This window comes from Ascaphus truei, chromosome 6 (assembly GCF_040206685.1).
Source record: "Ascaphus truei isolate aAscTru1 chromosome 6, aAscTru1.hap1, whole genome shotgun sequence".
NCBI lineage: Eukaryota > Metazoa > Chordata > Amphibia > Anura > Ascaphidae > Ascaphus > Ascaphus truei.
Window position 1 is genome coordinate 78,727,902 of NC_134488.1, and position 14,180 is coordinate 78,742,081.

The 14,180-nt window shown below is 40.4% G+C and overlaps 1 protein-coding gene across 6 annotated transcripts in view; it reads left to right on the plus strand.

Annotated features, from left to right (window-relative positions):
- PRDM16 (PR/SET domain 16) overlaps window positions 1-14,180 on the plus strand; it is a 621,677-nt gene that overhangs the window by 528,603 nt on the left and 78,894 nt on the right. The gene's annotated exons all lie outside the window — the stretch shown is intronic.

Consider the following 14,180-nt stretch of genomic DNA (forward strand, 5'->3'; position numbering starts at 1 on the left):
AGCAAGCTCTGATCGCACATGCGTGACCGAAAAATGCATAGCCGGCAAGTGTCGATCACGTAAGCGCACCGGCGTCCGGCAAGTGCTGATTGGATCACACATGCGCGGTCAGCAGGATCCTCATACTGCCAGGGTTTAAAATCAGTCAGTAGATTTATCACTTGGCTAGGGTGATCAGATGTCCCGATTTAGAAGAATCCCGGTTCTTAAGGCTTTATCCTGACTTTTTGAGGTACTGTCCTGGTTTTCCCATCTCAATGACTGCACGATTGGCATTTTCCTGTCATTCATGCGCATGCACAACCGGCAAGCTCTGATCGCACATGCAAATGAGTTACCAACTAATGTGTGGCCGGCAAGTGTCGTTCACGTAGGCGCATGGGCAGACGGCAAGTGCTGATCGGGTCACGTGTCCGCGGTCAGCAAGCGCTCTTCGCGCATACGCAGTCGGCAAGCACCAACTGCGCATGCGTGACATTTGTCCCAGTTTTTTCCGGGACAAATATGGTCACCATACACTTAACTCAATCAGACTCATCATCCCTTGTGCTCTGTCACAATCATACTACCAAGTTCTAACTTGCTCTCCAAAGATGCTAATGGTGTATTTCTGTGTCTGTGTCCTAGTTATGGTATTTGAAGTAAAGAATTTCAAGAAAATATAACTATCATTAAACAAAAAATTGCTATAGAGGTCGAATGTTGGCAGCTTTGCATTATATTGTAACGCTCGGCCTGCCCACAAGCCAGACGAGACCCCGGGACTGAGGTGGAAAGGGATAATACCACACACCTAAAAGTAAACGGAGGCACGGCCGGTGTGGAAGTAGCATAGATGGTCCGGGTAACAACAACAGAAAGAGTACCGTACTTGCCAACTCCAGCGGTGGTAGGTATAGTCCGTAAGCCAATGGTCATGGAATGGAGAGAGCAGCGTAGTTGAGTGTCCGTAAGCCTGGGTCGTGGAGTGGAGAGAGCAGCGAAGTAGATTGTCCATAAGCCGTGTCCAAGGGATATAGAAGTCTGCAAGGTAAAGAGTCCAACGCCAAGTCCAAGGGTACCAGAGAGCAGCATAAACGAAGTCCAAAGCCAAAGGTCAATATCCAGGGAGGTCAGCAGAATATCCAGGGACAGGAACAGGGACTGAAAGACAAAAGGGGCAAGGCAACAGCAGACAGCACCAAGGTACAGAAGCTGTGTAGAGCAAGGAGGTAATGGTGAGGGGAGACTAAATAGGGGGTTGGGACCTATCAGAGGAAGGGGAGGAACGGAGGAGTGGTCTGAGGAAAGACCTGATAGGAGGGAAGTGTTTGGGAAGCTGGGGCCTATCGGAGCAAGGGGAGGAATGGAGGAGCAGCCCGGGGAAGGACCTGATAGGCCCCAGCTACCCAGACACCTTTCCCCTGTCACAGCAAGGGGAGGAGCAGCCCGTGGAAGAGCCTGATGTGAGAGAAGGTCCTGGGGGGCGGACCTGACGGAGAAGAGGCAGGGAAGCACATGGAGTGTGTGCCGCGTCATCGGGGGCGGAGTCAGGCGCGCAGCACCAGTAAATGGCAGCCTGGGTCCGCACGCCCATAGGGGTGACGCGCGTGACCCGGAAGTGTGGGGGCAGCGGGAGAGGGAGTCGCAAGGAGCGAGGTATGCCGCCGGGGAGCCTGGGCGGCATGTAAGAGAGATAAGGAAGCGCTGGCAGCGGGTATACCCGCAGCGCAGATCCTTACATATATTTTCATTCATGCCAATAGTCAAATAATACATGTTTAACTTCAATTATCAGCAACATTTTTCCAATGTTTTTAATAACTACTAAATCTGTGAAATGCTTCTCAATGTGTTGATAGTTTTTGAAAAAGAGATGGAAAGAATGTTCATGTTTTTTTAGTTTAGTTGCTCTGAAGAAATCTTATGACATTTGTATTGTAGATGCCAAGGTCGTGAACTCTCCAGTTTCTCACCTGCAAGCTACTTGAGAATAGGCTGCAAACAGCTGCTATTCTTCTTTCTTTCTTTTTTTTTTTGGCAAGACTAGATCTTAGCATTGCACCTACCCTTAGTTATGCTGTGTTCTGTGGCACCATTTGTGCCTGTAGCTGATACTGTTTTCACTGAAACTTCTGCCAGAAAGGCCATACTAATAAATAGTGAAACACATACTTGTTCATTGGAAAGCACTACATTGTTTTTCAATCTCATGACCAGTATTATCTTGTATATTGAAACAAGTAAGAGGGTATCTTTTGGTTAGTTTGTGTTGGGTTTTCAGTACATAGGGTATTGGCAGAAAGCATAGCTTTCAACAAATAATTCACAAGCAAGTTAGTAGATGGTAATGTTATACAACTCCAACGCTTCAATGTAAATGTAACAGGTGTTCCCCCGCCCTCTGGGAGATTTCACTGTTACCTGTACTCTCGCTGTGCTGTACCTGTGAGGCTTACAGGATTGCTGAGTGTCCGCCGATGGTAGAGGGGAAGACAGGACAGGCTTTCAGGATATTCTCAGCTCTTTCTGGGTGCAGCGCCTCCATTTCCAGCAGGCCCCAGCAGAGCTGGGTGCAGTTCCTGCACGAAAACTATCTTGCTCTCCCCCTTATAAACTGCAGTCACGGGCAGGAGTATAAAAGCAGCAACTGGTCTTTATTCTTGTACATCCGTACACAGCATATATCAAGAACACTCTTCTTAGAGTCCCTGGACTCAACCCCCAGGGCTTGAGCCCCCAAAGGTCTATCCTTTGCTCCCCTACCTGGTGGAGTAAGGGGTAGTATCCCACGCCCTTGCGGGAGGGGAAGGAAGGTGGCAAGAGCACTGGTTCCACACTTCCAACAACAACTAAATTTGGATCTGCAGTCCCTTTTGTACCCAGGGGGAGGGTCCTAGGTCTGAGCCCCTGATAGAACAGCACACAGGCCTTACGCCCATCCCCCCTGTCACTCAAGGGAGCTGTTTACTGCTGCAGCAGCAAGAGCATAGATTTAACGCTCACACTGGTACCAGGGCTTATGTTGTGTAAGGTAAGGCAGATTAGTAGCCAAGAGGACACATGGCTACACAAAGATAGATTTCAAATATATAAATACATTTGAATATTATATATTTAAATTCTACAGTCTTCTTTTCCTAATTTGTGTTTTTCTGTGAATTGGTAAACTGTAAGTAGGTTTGATAATCACCGCTGACATTAAAATTTTTATTTTTATTTAGTACTATAAAAAAATAGTGTGTAAGAAATGTCGCTGGCTTTTATACAGCAATCCTTTACAGTAATTAGCTTGAGTGGCATAGTTTTATACAGCCTGTATTATTTAAGGTCGGCTTCTGTCTCATGAACCTCTGGCTTTAAAAGTAAGGAAATAAGACAGGATCTATTTACGAGAGAAGAATAGGACAGTAGTTGTTGATTTAATCAACAGTTTTGAGTTTCTGATCCTCCTACATGGCCAGGCAGGTTGCACTATTACAAAAAGCTAACATGATTTCACTCTACCGGGTTTGTTCTCTTGCATATTAAGCGGATTACATTCTAGTGATTCTGTGATAGATTGTGTTTATTAGATGTTAGACAATTTTCTCCTTTTATTGTCTTCTTCCCTTTGAGTTAACTGCCATTACTGCCAACACTGGGAAACTATTAAAGGCCTCATCTGTTAAACATAGTATGCAGCCGTTGTGGATAAATAAAAATAGATACATTTAAGGGTTCAATCCCACGTTAACAGACAAAACACAAATTCCTTTGGTTAACAGTTTAACAATCTAATTGGCTTCCTTAAACCAATCTAACCACACCGAGAGCGTAACATTTGGCTCTTTTTATTTTTCTGGAAAATTATTAACAAAATTGCATTTGTTAGGGGCCTTTGAATGGGGAAGTGTTTGTCAATCACGTGTTTTATTTACCCGTAGCCCACCCTGTCCTTATTAGAGAGTCAATAGAGATAAGGGGAAAGATGGAGGCTCTCGCTGTGCAAACTGTTGATGTTTCACATTTATATTTGGATTAATCTGACACATCTCTCATTTCCATTTCATTAGGAGTTATCAATGGTTTGGGTATCATTTATTAATGGTTGGGTAAGTTCATTCTACAGTCCAAAAGATTTTATTTTCTGAGATCTGATAAACGATATTGCTTGATGAGTCATGTAATATAATTAATGATGTCAGCAATATAGATATGTTGAAGTTGAAACATAATACATAAACAACATCCTGCAATTTCACCCTTAGAAAGTGTAATACATACAGTAAATAGTAGAGACATTATTACATAAACAAATTCTACAATTGTTTTTATTAGTATATATTAACATGTATTCTTTATAATTCATCCTGTCCCTCTGCCTTATATATGTTTTAGGCTTTAAGGTTTGGAATTGGTAGGGAAACTTGATGTTTTACTTGTTATGTGTAGTCTGTCTTTGTTGCTATATCAATGGAGCTGTACTTAAACCCGCTTTGTGATTACTTAATGTTGTTGTTATATGAGTCTCCATGGTGATGACTTGGTTGTGCTCTGGTATAACTCCATTTTAGTTAGAATTGGAGCACTCATTAGCACAGATTTGGGCCCATGCGCAGTCCCCAGAGCACAGCCAATGCGCAGCCGTGGACTTGAACCAATGAGGGTGCATATTGTGACGTCATGAATTGGTCCGATTTTTTGCGCGAATTTTGATTGTTTGTGCTTTTTATTGCTGTATATAAGGGGGTCTTTTGCAAAACTTCTCCATACTCCTTGATAAACCACCTTGAGGTGCGAAACGCATAGGAGGTCCTTCACCTCCTTTGGGTGATGATTTATTATCAATAAATATATATTTTTTTATACTACTTGGTGCCCTTGGCAGTGCACTGCTATATATTTTTGTCAATATCTCTCGTTAGAGCCTAGATCCACTCAACTCCATTAAGCCACAACCTGACATTAACCTTAGTTAATATCATGTTAATGCTAATGTGGTATCCACTCAAGTCATTATTAGCCATTATCATAGGCATACCCACTAAACTGTTAATATTAACATATTCAATAAGTCAGAGCTAAACTTGGCATTAGCTATGATTTATTACCAAGTGGAAACCTACAAAAGTACATGAGTAATTCAATTAAACTTGTATCTACTTTGTAATATATTAACTCGTTGTAGCCCAGGTAACCAGGTAGCCATAGGCAATCTATGACTAGCTGACCACTAAGAGCTAAAAATAGATTAATATAAACCTTACATGAGACGTACTACCCCCCTTGCCTACCAAAGAGGCAGGATGGTGTACTTCTCTCAGTGGGGCACATACAGTATCACGCACCCCCACTACCCGTTCATTGTAAGAATGGCTAACAGGTCTGTTCGCCAAAACATAGCTTATAGGACTGTATGCCATTGTATTCAAACAAATACTAATGTAGCCAGCTTTATTTTACCTATTGATGATTATGCAGAATATTACAGCGTTCCCATAAGATTCAATTGGGTAGTTCATGAAATATCACTAAAATATCCATGTAGAGATGCCTCATTCTCTGTAGGGTCTAAACCCCCCAATAATTAATCCATACAGACCTGATAGCCTACCTTAAAAAATAGCTAGCAAAAAACTAAAATGTAAAAGTTAACCAAATGTTACAACTTGACGGTCCATGTTAGAAAAAAATTCAGTTCCCAGCATCCAATGAGACCTAATCCTGGGACTGATGGTCTAAATGTAATTCAGTGGCATCCGTATTCATTCAAGGTAACATTTTCAATCTGATTGAAACCGTGGCTTCTCAGTTGTTTGTAGAATAATCTTCATGTGATATGTGTTAGAGAAAAAAAAAATATTCTCTCTTTCCTCTTTGTTCTCACTATCCTATTCCATGTTGTGTATGGGAGTTGCCCTTAAATAGGGGCCGGTCCCCCTCACATAACGTGGTTAGGACTGTGTGGTAGAATCAAGCAATTAGTTGAATCATTAGTTGATTTAAATACATCGTTAAATCAACCAATTCAATGTCTTGCTTGATGTAACCAATCAGATTGACTGATTGAACCACTTGTTAAAATCAACCTTTGCTTGATTGTACCACATGGTCTTAACCACACGTTATGCAAAGATGACTGTCCCTTTTGTTAATTCTATGTATCTATTTATCTTTTTACAATTGGCAGTATTTATTTGCATATAATAGCCTACAGACCTAATAACCACCTTTTGACTAATAGTCCTGTTAGCCACTCTTACGGCGGGGGGGGGGGGGGCGCTAGGTGTGTTGGGTAGTGGGGGTGGGTAATTCGGGTGGGTGATGCGGGTGGGTGATGCGGTTAGGTGCCCCGGGAAAGTTAGGGAGACAGAAGAACAAGTTATCCCCTTACCTGCTATAAGGCTTTATAAGGCATTACCAAGCAATGCCTTACTAGTGTCTTTGGGAGGCAAGGAGGGAAGTTAGGGTAGTTTAAGGTATATTTTAACCCCTTTGTAGCCCTTAGTGGTCAACTAGTCATGGTTGCCCATGGTTGGCTGACTACTTGGGCCACTACAGTGTTAGAATATTAGAATATGTAAAATGTTAATTGAATTAACGATCACGTAGTGTAGGGATAGGAGTAAAGTTCTGTTATTTTAAGATAACAGAGTTATAATGAAATAACATGACATTACACTAATGCCAATGAGCCTCGTAATGTCATGTTGTTTTTGCATATAATTAGCTTTGTGGATACCAAGTTAAGTGAAAATAACGTCTGTTCCTGTTTTAGGTTATGTCACGTTATGTTCCTGGATATAACAGAGTTTAGTGGATCTAGGCCCAAATATTTTCCAGATCCTCAAGAAGTCTGGTAATTACAAGAAAGAATGCTCAATTTATAAATTCATCAAGGCAGGTTCTCTACATAAAAAAAAACGAGTGGTTCACATAATGGAGGTCGTTTTACAAAAGATGTATTTTAACATGTACTTTACGCAATGTAAACATGTATTTAAGACCTTTGTTTACTTCCAGAAGACATAGTTATAAAATTGATCTTTACTAAATGAAAAGCTACATGCTCCAACGTTATTTAGATTTCATACTAAATATAAAACATACTTTACACTTTACTGTAAGATGTTTTAGTTATTCCTTGTGAAGTGCAGCATCACAATGAAAACTAACTGCATATTTCCAGGGATCTGTAAAAAAAAAAACTGTTGAACAACACTTCAGACAAAATTGCAGACACATTAGAAAATATCTCTCCATGCATGTTAAACATTAGGAATCAAACTTTAAACACTTTACCATTGATATAGCTATGTGTAGCAAGACCAGGCATAACCTATTATTATACTTGTATTTTTAATGAGAGGGTATACTTCTCCATGCACACGTGCAAACATTTATTGTTTCTTATTTATTTTAATTATGCTCAATTTATGTTTTATTTTCCATAACTTCTAAAAGGAGATTTTCTTCTGGAAAAGTAAAAATAAAAAATATCATTCTATGCTCACTTTTATTATATCATTTTCTTTTCATCTCTGAGGCCCACCCCATGTAAATACAAATACAGTATTCATAAAGATAGCAGGTGTTATTATATATTTTTGGCCATCAAAAGCACCCCACCTCCTTCCAGGAGAAACTCACAGGCCAACGTAGGGTCTGTTAAACATATTTTGCATGATCCCCACACTAGTATTAACGACCAATATGCAGTAGAAGATCTAAACATGAACTGGTTCTTAAACAAGCAAGGAAAAGAAAATCACCCATGTATTCCCTAAGTAAAAAAGTAATTTCGTTCTCCCCTTGCAACAAATCTAAAATACACTGGATTCTGTTTCTTGCTACATAAAATGTAATGCACTGTACTTACAACATTCCAGGGACTTTAGAAAATAAATAAATATCTTAGCTAGAAGATAAAGGGCTCTATTCAACAGAAACTCATTCAGTGTAGATAATTTCACACGTGGATTTTTGAAAATTGCTGGCTTTTGCTTTCTACCTCAAATGTGCCTTGAATGCATTTAAATACCAAACACACACCATCACAACAGTCCTTATTACATATAAAATGGTCATACTCGGGTGGAGGATTTAGAATACAGTATGTGAAATAGTACTTTACCTTACGCTAGGCTTTGACAGATCTTGCAATAGTCTACAGTTTCTCACAGTTTACAGATTTGTTTAGCTTACATTGTACAGTAGTTACTTGTACTGTATAGAGCGTTAAATGCACAGTGTGTATGTACAGATGTAGCTAAGGTAACTGTCTTCGGTGCTGCTGCTACCCGCGGTCACGCAACCTCAGTGCTCATGGCACCAGCGGATTAACATAGCAGGAGTCCCATTAGCAAGCATGGACCCCCCACAGCACAATCATGGCAGACACTGTGTTGGGCACCACAAACTATTTTGCTTCTTCGACCACAGCGCTGGTGACTTGTTACATCTGTATAAACATAAAAAAATAATAATATTGAGAGAGGGAAGTCCCTGCCCTAAAGGGCTTACAGTCTACGTACTGGAATATACAGTTGTAACCCCTGTGTATGGCAAGCAACACATGCACACTTCCCCGTAGCAGGATCTCCTCCAATGGACATGTGACTATGATGAGCCAGTAGACAGGCTGGTGGGGAAGAGGAGCTGTTAAACAGGGGCAGCCTTGACAGTTGGAGAGAGATCTGCATGGGCATGATGGACTTCAGGCTCGATCCAGAGTGACCCGCAGCACAGGACACACACATAGTGCTCTATGTGAGAGTGGAGAGATGGAGTGGGTGGAGAGCGGCTTAAAGTGTGGTAGCGAGCCCAGCACCTGGTGACCGGGAGCAGCCCTGAGGAGCAACAGCAAACAGGCGGGATTTCCTGTGGTACCGAAGTAACCTTCTGTTTTGAAGCTCAGACCTACTACACATCAGAGATTAACATGAGCTCCAATAGTGTGCCGGCACTTCTAGTATAGGTCTGATACCCAGAATTGGGAGGCCTCCTAGTTATTGACACTGTAATACACCCGTGCATGCGATTGTGGTTGATGTAATGTTGATTATTGTGATTTATATGTGATGATCCTGTACCCAACGATATCAAGGGTTTATGCTACACTTACATACAGCTCAACCCCCTTATAACGCTGTGCTTGGGGTCCAAAGAATCACATCGCGTTATGAGCAGATCGCGTTAGAAATAATGTACAATTGTATGCATTGTGCAATAAAGTATTTAAGATGCCAATAATCGTGTTGTAAAGTATTCCTAAATACGAAAATTGGGAGCCACGCTTGCATCGCGTTATAAGCGGATTCGCGTTTTAACGGATCGCGTTATAAATGGGTTGAGCTGTACCTATAAAGTCAGTTATATAACCCAGTGCTTTCATAGTTGTGTTACATTGTTTGGCTCTATGCCACATGTGGTACGTATTGTATAAATAAGGACTCAGGCCCTGGTCTCAGTGGCAGCTGCATAAACAGGTGAAAAAGGCAGCTCTCTGCCTAAGAAGCAGGAGGAGGCTCACGGTAGCATAAAAAACACTTTATTCCATTAAGGATCAGACATGCCCCCAATAGCAGCAGCAGGTAACACACCTACGCATTTCGGGCCGTGTGCCCTTTATCAAGGTGGCAGCTGCATAAGTCTGAGGTACAGAAATATAGAGGGTTACACAGTAAATCACATTTTAGAGAAAAATGCAGTTGCCTAAAGAAAGCATTAATCTGTTTAATTGCATGTTTTCATAAGAGTAACTAATGAGGTACTGCAGTGTAATATTGCCAAATGAGTATCTGTTTTGTAGCTTCTGTGATGTGTATTAGTTAAGTAAATGCATGTCTGACTGGTGTCACCTAGTACACTTTTTCAATAGCTTGTTAACATGGTTTTGCTTGCCATTCAGTATACACAGTTACAAAACCCAGGGTGCTTCTGCAAGTACCAAGTTTTATACATTTTCTTCCAGCCTACATGCGGTAGATGTGGTGGCAAGTGTAACATTTGTTATAATACAACCAGCACTCTATGGCACATTAAGTCATGTGTGACTTAGCCACAGTTTTCTCATGTTTAAATTAGATAAACTTACTATTAAATTCAGATAGTGTATCAAAAGTCAATGTGGGTGTTGTAGTAGGTATTGTTTTATATGTGTTAGCCACATAGTGCTGGATATAGTCAAAAACACCTCTTCTGCAGAGCTGGATGTATATTGCTTTAACTAACTATATAATCACACACACATACTGTTGCATGCCCTGAACACATGGCTCTTAATATAATTTTATGTGCTCTGCCGGTATACTCATAAGATTGCAGACATTAAAGCATACCTCTAGCTCCCTTCGCAAACAAAATCTGCAACCTATTTAATGAAGGTGCTTTATATTTTCATTAGTGGGTAATTTAATCCTTGATGAAAATCAAAGTTTTTTCCTCTTTTCTGTCTCCATGTTCTATTATGTGGCTGTAAACCTCCACATGTCATCTTCAGAGTGTCTATCCAAATTATTTCATATTAGGAAACAAAGCAAATAAATATTTTTTTTCAAAGTGATATTACGCCAACTGTTTTTTATATTGCGCTATTAACCAAAGCATCATCAAAACATTTTATGACCATATATTGCATGATTATGCTCTTGGGTTACTACACATTCTAATATAACTTTTCTAATGTTATATACTTCTATAAATTAATTTTTATTCTACTTTAACAAAGTTGTATATACAGTGGGTACAATCACAAGATTTTTCTTTTAAAGTGGTTTTTGTTTTGACAAGCACATTTTTTCAGCTGCTGTGATCTGACAGTTTATGGAGAAAAGAAAGGTTTTAATTGCATAAACTTGGGAGACCTATTCCATCTGAAAAGAATTACGTTTAATTTTACATCCCTCCCAGGACTAGTTTAGATGAGTCAGTACACTTGGGAAGCCGAGAGTACAAATATGTAAACAGTGAATAAGTGGCAGTCTAAGTCCCACCTAAGAATAATTTTTACTGTTAAAAGAAATTACATGTGTTCTACGTCTGCTGGTTTCTCTCCAGATCATTGTGTGTTTTGAGCACAGCTACTGGGTAGGAAGAGTGCCTTCCAGAGGAAGTAGTTGGATTGAAAACAAGGAGGTAGAGATAATGAAGTGGTCAGGATGCTTTCATTGCTAAGACTTGAGACAGAAAGGATACATGCACAGCATGCCATGGTTATGGTACACTGTCATGGTCTCATGTCATGGGTGCCCTTGTATTACTTTGTGTATAAGAATGACAATGTTGCACTATTCAAGACAAGTGACTACAATTTAAATAGAGTAAACTGTGTTGTCACAGAGAAAATGTAGAGGATTTCTCTCTGAGATACAATATTGTAAAATGTTGTATATGTTGCCTCTTTGCTGGGAGTGGGGGGGGGGGGGGGATCTGTTCTACATAAAGGGTTTTCCCCTAACTGAATTTCCACAGTCAGCTTCTATAAAACAAAGGATATAAGTGCAAAAAGGAAGGTAGCAAAAATATAAGCTTTTACATAACACAAGAGGTGTGAAATACAGGAAACTGTTAAAACCTCTGTATAAACCAAACAATGAGCAAACTTGAAAACAACAGGGTTATTTGTGTGGGTTTTACAAGAACTTCTAAAATCATAATAATTATAGCATACGCTCACTACAACTTGGCATGACTCAGTCGGGTCAGACATAAATGAGACCCCCTCACCCTAATACCAAGCTGAGTTTATAAAGGTATGAATTAGTTACAGTTTCTCCTAAAGCCTTTACTTTTGTAAATCATGGATTCCAGCATGGATAATTTATTTAAACATTACTAGTATTAATGTAAAAAGAAGATGGAAATGTATGCAGTTATTTTTGGTAGTAATTCATGTTTGTGGATTGCTCTTGTTTGGTAAAGCACACCTGTCAAAATTGTGATATTTTTTACCATCGATTCCCTACATGAGTACCTGTAATGAACGTAGCTATTGAAAAATGAAGCAAATACTTAATGGAAGATGCGTGAGGACTATGAGAAGGGGAATAAATGGAAGAATCTGTAAATATTTTAGTTGAGGGGGCCTCTAAAATATGGGTCAATGTGAAATCTTGGTCCTTAGGTTTATCAGGAATGCTTTATTAGTATTTTACTTCAAAGTTACTGTATATTACATAGCCACTTATCATTACAATTATTCATAAAATGATGGTTTCCCAAGGCTCTATCTTTTGAGTATAAGAATGTGAAAACCCACAGAGCCATTTATCACCACTATCACCACATGCTTGGTCACTGAAGGCTGTCCAGGGCTCGAGGCTGCAGGGTACCCGTCCGGCCAGTGCTGGCAGAAGTCAGGCCCCACTTCTGCGCCCCTGGTTCCCACTGGAACCCAGCTCTCCCCAGCTCCTGCGGGCTTGCCTCTCTTTCCAACGCCAGACCTCTCTCTTCTCTCATTTGCCGGTGTGCACCGGAAGCTGGCCTCTATTTCCATCCGCACCCAGCCGGTGGCCTCAGACCACAAGGTAAGTGTGTGTGTTGCATTTTGTATCTTTGTTGCATTTTTCGTATTTGTGTGTGTTGCATTTTGTGTATGGGAAGGGGGATTATTGTGGGTGGCTTGTGTGGGTATAGTGTGAGGGGAATTGTATGAGTATTGGGGAGAATTTGTGTGGGGGGGAGCGAGCATGTGTATTGGGAAGAGGGGGAATGAGTGTGAGAAGGGGGGGTTGAGGGAATGGAATTCAATGGGAGGGGGTAACTAAGTGAGCGGATAGAGAGAGTGGGGGAGGGGGAGAGTGAAAGAAATACACAGTGAGAGGGGGGGCACGTTCAAAATTTTAGACCTGGACCCCAGGAAATCTGTTGGTGACCCTGTGTGGTTAGGGTGGTTGTACTGAAGTTCTATGTACTGGTACTTATGTTGTTTCTTTTTATCACAAAGGAAGAATCTTCTGTGAGCTATTTTAGAGCTTGGCTTTATAGGCTTAGAAATCATATGTGTCCATCTGTTCTAAATATTCTGACATATTGTACATTTATAATAATATTACAGATTAACTGTAACTGTTACCAATATGTGGAGTATCCTTACCATATTACATTGTGTCCTGTCTATTTTACCTAGTCCTTATTAGTTTTACAACTTTGCATATTTACTAACATACAGTCATCACATGGAACTGAGATCGCAACTAACACTGCATAGACTGTGTCTTTACAGTGATCAATTGTGTACTGTACATTTTGCTTCTAGGCAAAGGCCATTACTGCATGCCCATTCCCATGCACTCGCACAATGACTGAATTTAGCCCTAACCAGCTGCTCTGTGAACTTGTACAACAATGAAATCTGAAAACTATTAGCAATTTTATGCAACACTTTCACGAGTTATATAATTTTGGACAGTGACTTAAGTGTGTGTGTGTCTACACTACAGGACGTGGCTGTGCAGTTTTATAATGTTCTGGTTCTTATCTTCTTGACAACAAAAATAACAATTGTTTCTCGTTTGCTACCTGTTTTGCGTTGCCAAGTTGATGAATCAGAATGTGAAAACTTTTTTAGCTTTGAGCATGGGATATGCTCAGTTATAATACAACTAGCTCCAGCAATGAGGGTACTTAGAGAGGTTCTAATTGGTAAAAGACATGCTCCTTTGAAAATTATGAGTGTGATGTATAACAGGAGCAGGCTGTCTATAATAACAAAGCACATCCGATCCCGTACTGAAAACCGCATAGTTAGATGACTTACTTCATTATCTTAGTTGTAAAGTGAAGGGACCAGCTTTTTTAAAAGCCTGGTTCCCTCACTCCATGCACAGACCACCTTGCTCAGTTAATTTGAAGGTGATTGCTATGTGGTGAAACACTTTGTGTAAACAGAATAAAACAATGTAATCCAACCTCACAAAATAAAACTACTGCGCAGCTCATTAATACTGTGGACTGCATACCAACGTGTTTACATAAAAGCCTGCATATATGGATATTGCTGAATATTTGAATAGACTTCTATTTTTTGCTTCTAATTCCAATGAAAAGGTAGGCCAGTAGTGCAGAAATGTGTGGATGTAAAACAGTTGTAAAAACCATGTCTAGATTAAACTGGTAACAACATTATCCTTAATACAACTGTACTCTTCCTTTAAGGCGGCCATGGCATTTACAGGTCTACAACAAAGGTCTGCTACTCCTGCCATACAAAATGTACC